Source organism: Molothrus ater, chromosome 1 (assembly GCF_012460135.2).
Source record: "Molothrus ater isolate BHLD 08-10-18 breed brown headed cowbird chromosome 1, BPBGC_Mater_1.1, whole genome shotgun sequence".
Lineage (NCBI taxonomy): Eukaryota > Metazoa > Chordata > Aves > Passeriformes > Icteridae > Molothrus > Molothrus ater.
Window position 1 is genome coordinate 919,151 of NC_050478.2, and position 12,502 is coordinate 931,652.

Here is a 12,502-nt window from a genome sequence, read left to right on the forward strand (position 1 = left end):
CCACTGAAATTTTGATGAGGTGTTAAGGATCTGTAACCTGCTTCCCCCCCTCCTCAGGCATAAACTGCCATCTCTTAATTAAAAAATGAGCAAAAGCAAAGTTACTGAATAGCACAAACAGCTACACGAAAAATACACAAAAGTAACAATTCCACACAGATTTTAAGAGCAAACTTTGCACTACATAATTTCTCGTTGAGGTCAAATTCAAGGGTTTGATTACATCAGCACCTCAAAATGATCCTGGAAGAAGTGAAGCTTGCCAGGGAATTTCACTGGGGAAACCTAACAAGCACAGTCAGCATATCTGGCTGCTGAAAAAATATTCTACAGATAAATTACATACTAGAAAAAATAAACATACCCCAGACTAGCAGGAAAACCAGCTTAATTTTGATGAATGGTGGGCATTTTCCATGTTTCTGTGGGCATACCCCAGCCCAGGGAAATCAATATTCCATTTTAAACGCCCAGGGAGCTCAGAGCTGCAGGAGCATTGTGTGCAGGGGGACTCTGAACTCCTGGGGCAGGAGCTAGGAAAGCTCAGGGAGCTCAGTGACTCCCTGCCAGAATCCAGCTGGGGTCCCCAGAGTGTATCCCAGCCTCCCAAAAACCCAGCTGAGGGACAGCAACCTGCTCTGGGAACTGCCATCTTTACCCCAAAACCCAGCTGAGTGAGGGACAGCAACCTGCTCTGGGAACTGCCATCTTTACCCAAAAACCCAGCTGAGGGACAGCAACCTGCTCTGGGAATTCCCATCTTTACCCCCAAAAACCCAGCTGAGGGACAGCAACCTGCTCTGGGAATTCCCATCTTTACCCCAAAAACCCAGCTGAGGGACAGCAACCTGCTCTGGGAACTGCCATCTTTACCCCAAAACCCAGCTGAGGGACAGCAACCTGCTCTGGGAACTGCCATCTTTACCCCAAAACCCAGCTGAGGGACAGCAACCTGCTCTGGGAATTCCCATATTTACCCCAAAACCCAGCTGAGGGACAGCAACCTGCTCTGGGAACTGCCATCATTACCCAAAACCCTGCGGGGGGACAGCAACCTGCTATGGGAACTGCCATCTTTACCCCAAAACCCAGCTGAGTGAGGGACAGCAATCTGCTCTGGGAACTGCCATCTTTACCTTACCCCAAAACCCTGCTGAGGGACAGCAACCTGCTCTGGGAACTGCCATCTTTACCCCAGCAACAGCAGAAAAAGGCAATTTTCACCCTGGCTCCTGCACAGGCCTTGGCACTCCTGGCAGGGAAGCAGAGGAATTAGTCAGTCCCCTGGAGACAAAGCCACATGCACAAATTCAAAATCAACTTCTACACGTGGCTTCAAATCCATCAGCCAAAGGCAGCACAGCTCTTGGAGGGTCAGACCTGGAGACTTCTGCTTGGGAGCAGCTTATGGAGGAGAGGAAATGCAGCTTGGAAAGGGTTAAATCCTGCAAGAGGAATCCTAGATGAGCACTGCCCAGCTCTGTCCCCAGCACAACCTTCCTTGCACTGCTCTGCCCGGTCACTCCCTCATCTCATTCCTTAAATGTGCTCCTCTCACTTTCCCAAGAGCACTCGAGTTACCCATGCCCTCCTGAGCGAATTTCCTATTCTCCTGTCCAACGGTCAGCCACCAAAATAACTTTTCTATTCTCCCAGTGTCACTTTTGGAGTATTTCCTTCTCTCATTATATAACCACAGAGCTCTGCTTTAAAAGGGAATCTCCTTTTATCACAGGAAGTCAAACCCCTAGGGGAAAAAACATCAAGTCTGTGGTATGTTTAAACAAGACACCATCAGCTGATGCCAGCCAGAGTCAGGATCTCTGGGAGCAGTTGCCAAACTCTGTGCTCCAATCACCTTTTCTTTTTAAAAGGTCCTTGTAGGAAAAAAAAAAAAAAAAAAAAAAAAAAAAAAAAAAAAAACCAACCCTACACTGAATACATTTAGATGGCCTAGAACAGGATCTGAGCAAACAAATATGGGAGAAAAAGCAGCAGCTGGGAGCTTTGGGGAGAGAGCAGAGGGAAACCTGTGGCACAAACACAGCTCAGGGCAATGAAGGGAAAAATGCAAATGGGGGCTCTGGAGCCGCAGGGCTTGGTGAATCCCAGCCTCTCCCTCCTCCAGCACCACCTGAGGGCTCCCAGAGCTGCGGTGGCACCCAGCAGGGCAGGGGGCTCAGAAAACCCCTCTGAAGCCCAGGCTGCAGCAGAATTAGGTGCCAGGCTCTGCCCAGAGAGCAGAACACAGGGATGTGCCCAGGGGCAGAGTCTGTCAGCAGGAGCAGCAATTACTGCTCATTTCAAAACCTTCACTGCAGAAAACTCAGCTTGGAGGTGCAAGGAGCTTCCTTGATGCTCCCCAACGCCTTCAAATTCATGGGAATTCCTTCCAGGAGAGGGAAATCCCACTGAAGCTGCCAGCTAAGGGACACATACACCAAAATAATGCAGAACAGCACGGGTGAAAGAGTTGTTACAGTTCTAAGAACAAGACAGTGGCTGGTGCAATGGAAGAATCCTGGGAAGTTGGTAATGATAAAGGGGTTTTTCCACACCATTAACACCCAGAGGTCTCAAATCTGCAGCTTTTGGGATAAATTTGGGTTTCAGCCAGCAGACAATGCTGTGCAACACTGCTCTACATTCATATTTAGAACTATTAAATCCTGGCAAAACCACCATTGCTTTTAAAGGAAAATACAGGCAAATTATAGCATCCCTCCTTAAAAGTGAATTCCCCAAGCTGAAAATAGTTTGGAGCAAAAGCAAATCAGCTCGAGTCCCATCAAACCAGGGCTAATGCAGATATACATCCCTATAAATCCAGTCATTCACCAATTACACCCATGCAAGCTCCTAAGAGGGTCACTCCAGGACAAATATGTAATCCCAATGTGACACTTGATCCTATTGCCCTACATGCTCTGTCCAAATCCCAATGCAAAAAAAAAAAAGTACATTTTATCTAAAAAAAACCCCAAGTTAAAGAAAATCCAGCCCTCAGAACACGAGATGGAAATATCCTTTAATTCTCATGTCGTAAATGCTTAAATAGGTTAAAATACAGCCTAAGGAAAATTAATATGTATGCTTTAAGCATGAAGATATCCTGGAAAAATTAACCCTGCAGATTACAGACACTGTAGTTTCATGTATAAATGCAAATTTGTGATATCCAGTCCAGCACCAGCCACCCAGAGCACCCTGCAGTCCCATTGGGGTGGTGTCACAGGACCACCTGCCATGGACACTGTGTGCCACCCCCACAGCATGGCACCCCAAAGGGACTGAATGCAGGGCTCGGCCCCAGTGAGCCCCTGAGGGTGTGTCCATCATCCTGCAGGACCCTGCCCATGGAGGTGGAACCAACCTCCACTCTGGGGTCACATCCTGCAGACCTGGGCAAGGAGCACTCACAGCACCCAGAGCAGCTGCTGAGCTGAGCAAACACACCCAGAATCAGAGACCCAGGATGGACTGGGCTGGAAGGGACCTTAAACCCACCCAGTGCCACCCCTGCCATGGCAGGGACACCTCCCACTGTCCCAGGGTGATCCAGCCTTGGGCACTGCCAGGGATCCAGGGGCAGCCACAGCTGCTCTGGCAATTCCAGCCCAGCCCCTCCCCATGCCCCAATCTCCCATCCATGCCTGCCCTCTGGCACTGGGAGCCATTCCCTGGGTCCTGTCCCTCCATGCCTTGTCCCCAGCCCCTCTCCAGCTCTCCTGAAGCCCCTCGAGGTCCTGGAAGGCCACACTGAGCTCACCCCAAAGCTTCTCCTCTCCAGGGGAACATTCCCAGCTCTCCCAGCAGAGCTGCTCCATCCCTGGGATCCCCCTGGTGCCTCCTCTGGGCTCTCTGCAGCAGCTCCAGCTCCTGCCTGTGCTGGGCCCAGGGCTGGGGGCTGCACTCAGAGCTGTGAAATCCACACTGCTGAGGCTGGGCAGCCACAGCATCCCAGAGGGAATCCAGCACCAGCCCATCACACACTCTGTTCCATTTACTGCTGCTTATTTATCCCACTTAAATCCACAGCTCCTGCTAAGTGAGGAGTTTGAATGATGCACCCATTAACATCCAGAACCCCGTTGCTAATTGCTCAGATTTATGACTTAAAACAGAAACGATTCCCTCCCACCACAAGAGTCCAAAGGAAGGAAGAGAGGGTGACTCAGTTCTTTGTCTCATTCTCTGCCTCCCCTGTCTGCAGAGCCTCATTCAGAGCCTCTGCTGGAGCTGCTTGGGGATTTTTGTCCTTGCTCTCCCAGGTTGGAAGTTTCCCCTAATTAACAGCAGTGGAAGTATCCATGGACAGCAGAAAAACTTCTGAGATTCCCTTAAAACCAGAGCTGAATAAAGTTGCAACAGAGAAATGGCTGAAACTGAGAGGTTCAACAGAAAAAACCCACAGAGGAACACACCTCATCAACACCACCAAAATCCCCAGCCCTGGAAGTGCCCAAGGCCAGGCTGGACAGGGCCTGGAGCAGCCTGGGATAGTGAAGGGGTCCTGCCCATGGCAGGGGTAGAATGAGATGATCTTCCAACCCACACCATTCTGTGATTCTAGGGAAAATTAACACTGCAAATTCAGGGCTGTGTTTGGTGTTAACAGCATTTCAGTGCACCACAAAGGGAACCTGGGTGCAGAGAGCAGTGAGGGCACAGGCAGGAGTTAAACACTTGGAACTGCTATAAACAGCACCAACAATGACATTTAAAAAACACTTTCTTTAAGCCGCTGTTCACAATTGGGTTCTGCTCAGTATTTCCAACAGCATTTCACATCCAACATCGTTGCTGACTTCACCTCATTGCTGATTTTCCCCTCGAGTGTGCACCCAGCTGTCCTTGCCCACAGGGAAGGGAGCAGGTGAACTTCCTGAGCAGATGTCGCTTCATCAGCAGATGGCACTGCCAGGGGCACCTCCCAGGGACCCTCAGCCTAAGCCAGGGAACTCCTCTCACCACCTCCTCCTCTGAGTAAGCCTGAAACCCAGGCAGATCTGAACACCTGAGAGTCAGGTGCTTGAAAACAGCCAGTGCTTTCCAGAGGGAGTTACAGGAAGGTGTCAGTGAAGCACAGCTTTCAGATCTGCATTTGCATCCTGCTCAGAGCAGTTCCACGTGCTTCATTCCTGCCCTGTCCTCACTGAGCTCTGCACTCAGGTCCCTTTCTGATGAGCTGAAATGGAGTTAACAGCAAACACAGCAACACTGAATTTGGATTTGGCGTCTGGATCCTTTCCCAGATGAGGAGAGGCTGCAGGAGAAATCCCCGCTGGGCTGCAGGGGTCCTGCCTGCTCTGCTCAGCCCAGCTTTCCCACCACCTCCCACAGAGGACACCCACCCTTTCCCCCTGAGGGGAGCCCTGTGGAGATGGGGATGGCGCCAGACTCTGCTCAGTGACAGCACCAGGAGCAGTGGCACAAAGCAAAGCACAGCAGCTCCAGCCCAGCAGCAGGAACAGCCTCTGTCCATGCAGGGCCAGAGCCCTGGAACAGCTGCCCAGGGGGGCTGGAGTCTCCTCTCTGGAGACATCCCAGAGCCACCTGGACACAGCCCAGGGGACCCTGCCCTGTGCCCTGGCAGGGGGCTGGCCTGGGTCATCTCCTTCCAGCTCCAACCATTCTGGGATCCAGGTGTGCCTGGCAGCCTCAGCCTTTCCAATGAAACCTGGCCAAGGATTTTTCACCCCAAGCTCTTACTCATCCCACTGACAGCATCTCCCCACCACATTTTCCCCAGCAAAGCCAGTGTGCTCAGTGCTTGGCATCCCCTCCTCCAAGAAGTTGTTTCTACTTCCCCTTTAACAGAATTGATGCAGCTTCTAAAATCAGTTGCAGAAATCCCACCTGAGCACTGACCCATTTCTCACTGCCCCATTTCACTGCACTGAACTTCTGCCACAACAACCTGACAGAAAGCATGAAGTGGAGGAGGGCTGCAACCTCAAACGAGCTCTGTTAGAGAAAACCAAGTCACAATATGGAAACAAACCCTCAGTATCAACTCCTGGAAGGACAAACTGCCAGAGTATCTCCAGCCAAGAGCCAACACACCACAGCCCCTGCAAGAAACACGTGGGAGGAGGGAGAAGTAAGAGCAGGTAAAAGCACCTGGATGTTTCTCTGCCCCTTCCTGAGGATTTTAAGCACTTCACAAACATCATTCAAGTTCCATGGAGATATTTGCCCCAGTCCTCAGAGTGAGAGCTGAGGGTTTCCACTCCCGAGGATGAATTGAGCCCCGGCACTTCGGGAGTCACAACTCCAGAGTATGTAAACACACTTGGAAATTGCTCTGATAAATGCTCCCATAGCTTTACTTTGTTTAGAGCGAGTGTCAACACCCTAAATTCAGCTGAAAAACAGCTTTTGGGGATGATGTAGCTCTAATACAATTTTACAAAAGACAATGACTCACTCCCAGGCGGGAATGTGTTGGAAGTGAATGACCTAATGCTCAGAGACGTTGGCTTTTCCAAAAAGGTCCAGTTTGAGAATGTACAGTATCTCCCCAACCAGTGAAGTTTTTAAAAAAGAGAGTTTTTGCACACAGGAATTCACACAATTACCTCATTTTTTGTCTTTTTTTCCATTTCTAGTCAAAATCCAACCAGCTGATGTGCAGTTTCCCTACCCTCAATCTCAGCCTTGTTTTTCCCTATCACCCCATCCCTGGGCTTGTTCTCCAGCCCATTCAGCCCTGGCTGCTGGAGGCCAGAGGAGCCCTGCCCCAAGGTGCCAGCCAGCACAAGCAGCTCCTCAGCACACAGGGATGGAGATGTTAAAATCCAAGTGTCAGGACACAAGGACACACCAGGCATGGACTGTGAGCAAGACCAGCCTACTCTGTGCTCAGCTGGATTCCCCCCAGTCCTGCTGAGACTCCTCCAGCTGTGAAGGGCTGATTTTTCAGATGTTCTCTTCAGCCAGCAGCTGGGCAGCTTTCTGAGGAACTTTGCTCCAACACAAAGCCCAGAATCCTGGGATCCATTCACTGCTGCTCACAGTTGCAAACGCCCCGGATAAACAGGGGCAAAGTGTAGGAGGAAAATGGGAGTGAGTGACACAGGCTAATCAGGATTTTAATCATGCTAATGGATGTGATTAACTGCATACTTGTCCCAGGAGCTCCTCGGAGTAGCCTGATAGGCAGCACGCAGCCAGGGCACCTGCTCATCCCACCTTAATCCACAGCTCCAGGAGGCTGGCACGTCACCTGTCACCTGCCCAGGTACACCTGGGGCTGAACCCTCCTCCCACCCACACAGCCACTCCTGGGCAGGGGACAGACTCCAGCACGGTGCTTGTCTGTGTTAAACTCCCTTTACAAGGGCAGCTCCAGCTCCAGGAGGCTGGAAATCCAAGCTTGGCCGAGGAAAGCTAATCCAGGGCCTGTTGTGTTACACAAACCTCCCTCGATAACGCAACTACAACTCTTGGTTTTGTCTGCCAGTTTTGTTCAAATCACAGGGACACTGTGAGCTTTATCTCAGTGCTGCTATCTTGCTACTCCCCGGAGGAACTACCCATTCAGCAGTTGCCACTCTACCCGAGAAAAGTTCGAAGAGGCAGCGAGTAAAATAAAATAAGGCAAGGATTAAAAGAGCAGCAAGGAGCAGCAAGCCTTTACTGAGAGAGAGGGAAGAAATCAGCCCCTTCCCTCCCTGTCTCCAGGGGAGCACAGAATAAATAACCCAGCACCCTCCCAGCAGACATTTCCAGGGAACAATGTGCATCCTGAGGTGGAATACACCATCATTTACATGCACAGCCATTTTTATCCAGGGAGTAACCTACACTTCCTATTAACTCGGTGTCTCCCCTGTTTTCTACAGCAGCAACTGCAAAAAGTTTTGTTCTTCAGCATCCAAAATACGGGCTCTTGTGGCAACACACAAAAATGAGTAATTTACTCCGAGGAGTCCAAGGCTGATCTTGTTTGGGGCAAATCCTCAGCACTATCCTGATGTAATTTTTAAGAGTGCTAGAGCATCACACCAATGTCTGCTCATAATCCTTCAGGGTCAGATTTCCCAATAATTTTAAATAAATTTAATATTTAATAATTTCTAACGTAATATTAAGAACCCAGAGCAACACAGGGCACCAGTGTGAGCCACAAGTATTTCATTCTTCTCACTACCAAGTTAAAATCTGCATAACATCTACAGCAACTGATTTCACTGACCTTTTCTTCCCACGAGAAATTCCTTCCCCTGTGCGCAACACTAAGCCATGGAATTGCTTTGTGAGCTGTAGGAGGAGAAATCCCCCATGGGATCCAGGAGTCCTACCTGCTCTGCCAGCCCAGCTTCTCCACCATCTCCCAGGAATCTGCTCCAGAGGACTTGCACCCTTCCTCCTGGAGATGAACCCTGTGGAGATGATGCAGCTCTGGTGGCTCCAGCTCAAGCTCTCTGCCCCCTCCCACGGGCTGTAATCACAGACCCCTGGCTGCTCTGATCTACAGCTGGCTATAATTCCATTTGCCTTCAAGGAGGAAAGAAAGAAAGCACAGAAATAATCAGTTCAATTGCTGTTAAAGCACGAGGAAGCTGTGGACACAGACATTTGACTAAGCAAGAGTTTCATCTGTTTCATTTGAGACAGGAAGCATAAACTCAGAGTTCCAGGAAATAACTCTGCCTTTCAGAGCACTATCAGCTTCTCCAATTTGCCTTTGAAACTGCACAGGTACCTACACAAATTATAATTTTGTTGTCTGCAATCTGACTCGCAACAACACGATGAGTAACACGCCTTGAACTCTTCATTCTCAGCGGAGGAGGCTGGAATTTTATCTTCCAATCTATGTCTGGCATAGCAAAATAAATTATTTGGGTTTTTTCTGGACCAAACCAAGGCATAGTCACACATTATTTCACTTTCAAGTAACCATCACTTTCATTTGAATTGCAAGTAGTTTGAATTCACCCTGACAGACCTAAACCCTGTCTGACCAGTGGTTTCCCTGAGTCATAACTTTGGTGTAGGTCAGAATTTGGAAGCTTGCACATCAAGACACAGTGCAGAGAGACAAATGCAGCCCAAGGACTGAGCAATGGAGACACCACTGGTTCAGCAAACAGCAGGTGAGTTTAAGCCTGAGGTGCACAAGGGCAAGAACACGCAATGGGTGTAAAACCAGACCTGAACTCTGCCACAACTCAGAGCTGACTGAATGGCTCAGATTCATTTATTTCTAGGGAAGACAGACAACCACTAAAATACTACAGGGGTTGGGACCTCAAATATAATTACAGCTCCATTGGCTGAAATTACAGCTGTGTCAGCCCTTTTACCAGCAGGAATACGTAATTCATCTGGTCCAAGTGAGCACTCCTCAGACTGCACATAACGAGCTTAAGGCTGGAAATCCAGCCCTGCCCCAGCCTCCACTCAGCCTCACCTTCTGCCCCTCCAAAACCCAATTTGCTTCTGTTCTCACTGCTGCTCAGGCTGCTGGAGGCGTGGGGGTGTTTGATATCATCACAGAACAGTCTGGGCAATGCTCTGCTGCTTAAAGCCTTGCCTTCCACTGCCTGGTGTCCCTGGGAGGGAACAGACGAGTGCACTGAGCCGAAGAGTTCACAATTAGTACTGCCACCTGTAAATGACACTCAGCAGAGTAACTCCAGGTTGGTTCCAGCAGGGGCTGGGAGCCTCTGGGGGGACTATTCACCCCCTGGCCACTCCAGTGCTCACCCACACAGGGCTGCTCTCATCACTTCCCACAGCACCCACAGCCTTCAGAGCTCCCCACAGCCAAATCAGGCAGCTTGTTGGAGCAGATCTCCAGATGTGCTGCAGCTGGCAGAGAGGAGCCCTGGTGTGCCACGGTGTCCCCACGCCTGGGAGCCTGCCTGGCATCAGTGGCCAGCACAGGACAGTGCCTGGCACAGCCCTGCCTTGGAGGAACAAGCTGATAAAGCCAGGATCTGCTGCCATGAGTGTCCTCCAGCAGCCTCCCCGTTTGTTCTTTAAGGCCAGGAGTGACATAATCCTCTCCTAATATCAGCTGAGGGCTCGGGGGGAACCAGGGTGACCCACAAACTGTACCCATGGCAACACTGGGCTCTAGCTGAACTCCCCAGGCTGGCATCTTCAAACCACTGACACTTCTTTGTATTATCTGATCTTTCCCTGATGTCATTTCTGCAGAGACACATAAAAACAGATTTAATAATATCCACGGCCTTCAGCTTCAGAGTCAACAATCACAGTCACAAACAGATCAGCTATTCTGCTTCAAGCTTGTTATTTGTCACTAACATGTAATTATTACCAAACAAAACAAAAGACACAGGATATTGTTGCTGTTGCAACAGCAAGTAAGTTAAGCTCTTTTTCAAACTGAAAAAGCCCATTTCTTCTGATGCAAGAAGGCACAAAAGAATAAAAAAATTTAAAACTTCAAAAGAGCCCGTGAATCCTGCAAAATGCATCTGGAAGGACAATCAGAAATGTCATTGCTTCTCACAAAGAAAAACAAACAAAAGCCCCTAAAGTGAATTTGACAGACAGGTCTGTCCAGCCAATGTCACCTTTGTCATAACTGTATTGTCAACCTGAATAATTCTGAGTTACAATCTCTCTTTCTCAAATAAAGGGGGAGTTCATCAAGCTGCAACAGCACCTTATGGATACAATACCAGCAAAACATACCAGATGGGACATCAGGCCCTGGCAAGGAGAAAAGAAGCTTTGGAGTTGTAAAACTCCAGTGCAGTCTGTCCCTTCAGTTTACAAAATGAAGCTACAGCAGCATCACACGCAGAGCAGGAGGAGGCCCCGAGCAAGGCTTGTTACCCCACACTGAAACTCTGAGCAGGACTTGGGTGGCTACTGTATTATTATTCAAGAAGCCTTCCAGCTGGAATTGCAAACTGGGAAGAACGTGGTTCACTGAATAGATGATTCCAGCTTGAAAAATAAATTAAAACTTCTTTAAAAGCTCTAAAATCAATGGGTTAATCTGCTAAATCCGTACAGGAATCAGGGGAAGGAAATAAGAGAGGGAACAACCAAGAAGGAGAGATCAAGAACCACCTAAAGAAAAGAGAACTAAACATCCAAATTCAGGTTCAGTACGTTCACAGAGCAGGCTTTTAACACACCCCTCGAAGAGAGGCAGCGCCTACAACGCTCATACTACCAGGATACACTTAGAAGCAGCTTTTGGCAGCAGAACAGCATCTGCAGAACCCAAAACTGCACCGCCGTGAGCTTAAACTTATTAACAGCAGCCCCGCATGGCGCCGTGGCGAGCATTTGTTTAATTCCTGTACCCCGAGCCCGGCCGAGCTCTGCAGGAGAAGTTTGCTCATCCCGAAAGCGGCCCCGCTCGGTTTGCGGCCGGGCTGCGGGGCGATGACTGAGCAGAGGCCTGGCTGGAGCCTGGCGCATCCCGGCCCGCCACACCCAGCGCTCCGAGCCGCGCTCTGCCCATGCTCATCATCATCCCCAGCCCGCGGCCGCTGCGAGCCCGCCGCCCTCCTTATAAAGCCGGCAATGAGGGACCCGGGGCGGCCAGCGGGGCAGCACGGGGCGCGAAGGCGGCACGGAAACTTTCCAGCCGTCCCGAGGAGAACTACGGAACCGCTGCGCCGCCCTTGAGCGAAACGCGCGGCTCCGTGTGCCCGGGGCAGCCGGGCCCGGAGGGGCCCTGCGGGAGCAAGGCCGGGCAACGCCCGGGGCCCCCCGACCCCCGCACCCAGCCCCGCCGCTGCCCCCGAGCAACAAAGCCGCGCCCCGGCAGCGCCCGCTCCCTCCGCCGGCTCCCCCGGGAGATGCTCGGGGATGCTGCGGGCGCTCCTTGCGCGGCTCCCAAGCCCCGCAGCCCCGGCCACCTCCCGGCCCGGCCCGGCCCGGCCGGCCCCGGCCCCCCAGACACCGGCGAGGCCGGAGCCCCCGCTCGGCCCGGGCCGCCCCTCCGCCGCGTCGGAGGGCGCCGCGCCCGCAGCGCGGCGTCCCCGCGCCCCGTCCCCGGCCGCAGCCCCCTCCCCGCGGCCTTACCGAGCGGCGGGGGCGCGGGGCAGCGCCGGGACGGAGGCGCCTGGCGAGTGTCGCTGTCCCCTACGGGCCCGGCGGGAGGAGGAGCGGGGAGCGGAGCCGCGCTGGCCGCGCGCCGAGCGCACTACCCTGCTGGCTGGGGGGGCGGGGCTCGCGCCGCCTGACCAATCAGCGCCGCGCCGCTCCTGGCACCGACCAATCAGCGCCAGCGCGGGCGGCGCGCGGCCGCGCGGGGCGGAGGCGGCGTTGCGGTGAACGGGCAGAGCGGTTGGGTGCGGCGCGGGGCGGGGGTGGGGGCGGGGCCAGTTGTGGGGGGCGGGGCGGGGGTGGGGCCAAGGCGCGGCGATGGAGGACCGGGATGAGGGGACGGGGCTGAGGGGACACGGCTGAGGGAACACGGATGAGGAGACACAGCTGAGGGGTCAGCTGAGGGGTCGTGGCTGAAGGGACAAGGCTGAGGGCATGAAGGAGATCCCAC

At 52.1% G+C, this 12,502-nt stretch overlaps 1 protein-coding gene across 1 annotated transcript in view; it reads right to left on the reverse strand.

The window, feature by feature from the left end:
• Window positions 1-12,148, reverse strand: part of MAP4 (microtubule associated protein 4) — a 151,489-nt gene extending 139,341 nt beyond the window's left edge. The window contains exon 1 of the mRNA XM_054515847.1: window positions 12,028-12,148. The gene's annotated coding sequence lies outside the window, so the exon portion shown is untranslated. The remainder of the gene's footprint in view (window positions 1-12,027) is intronic.
• Between the last annotated feature and the right edge of the window lie 354 nt (window positions 12,149-12,502).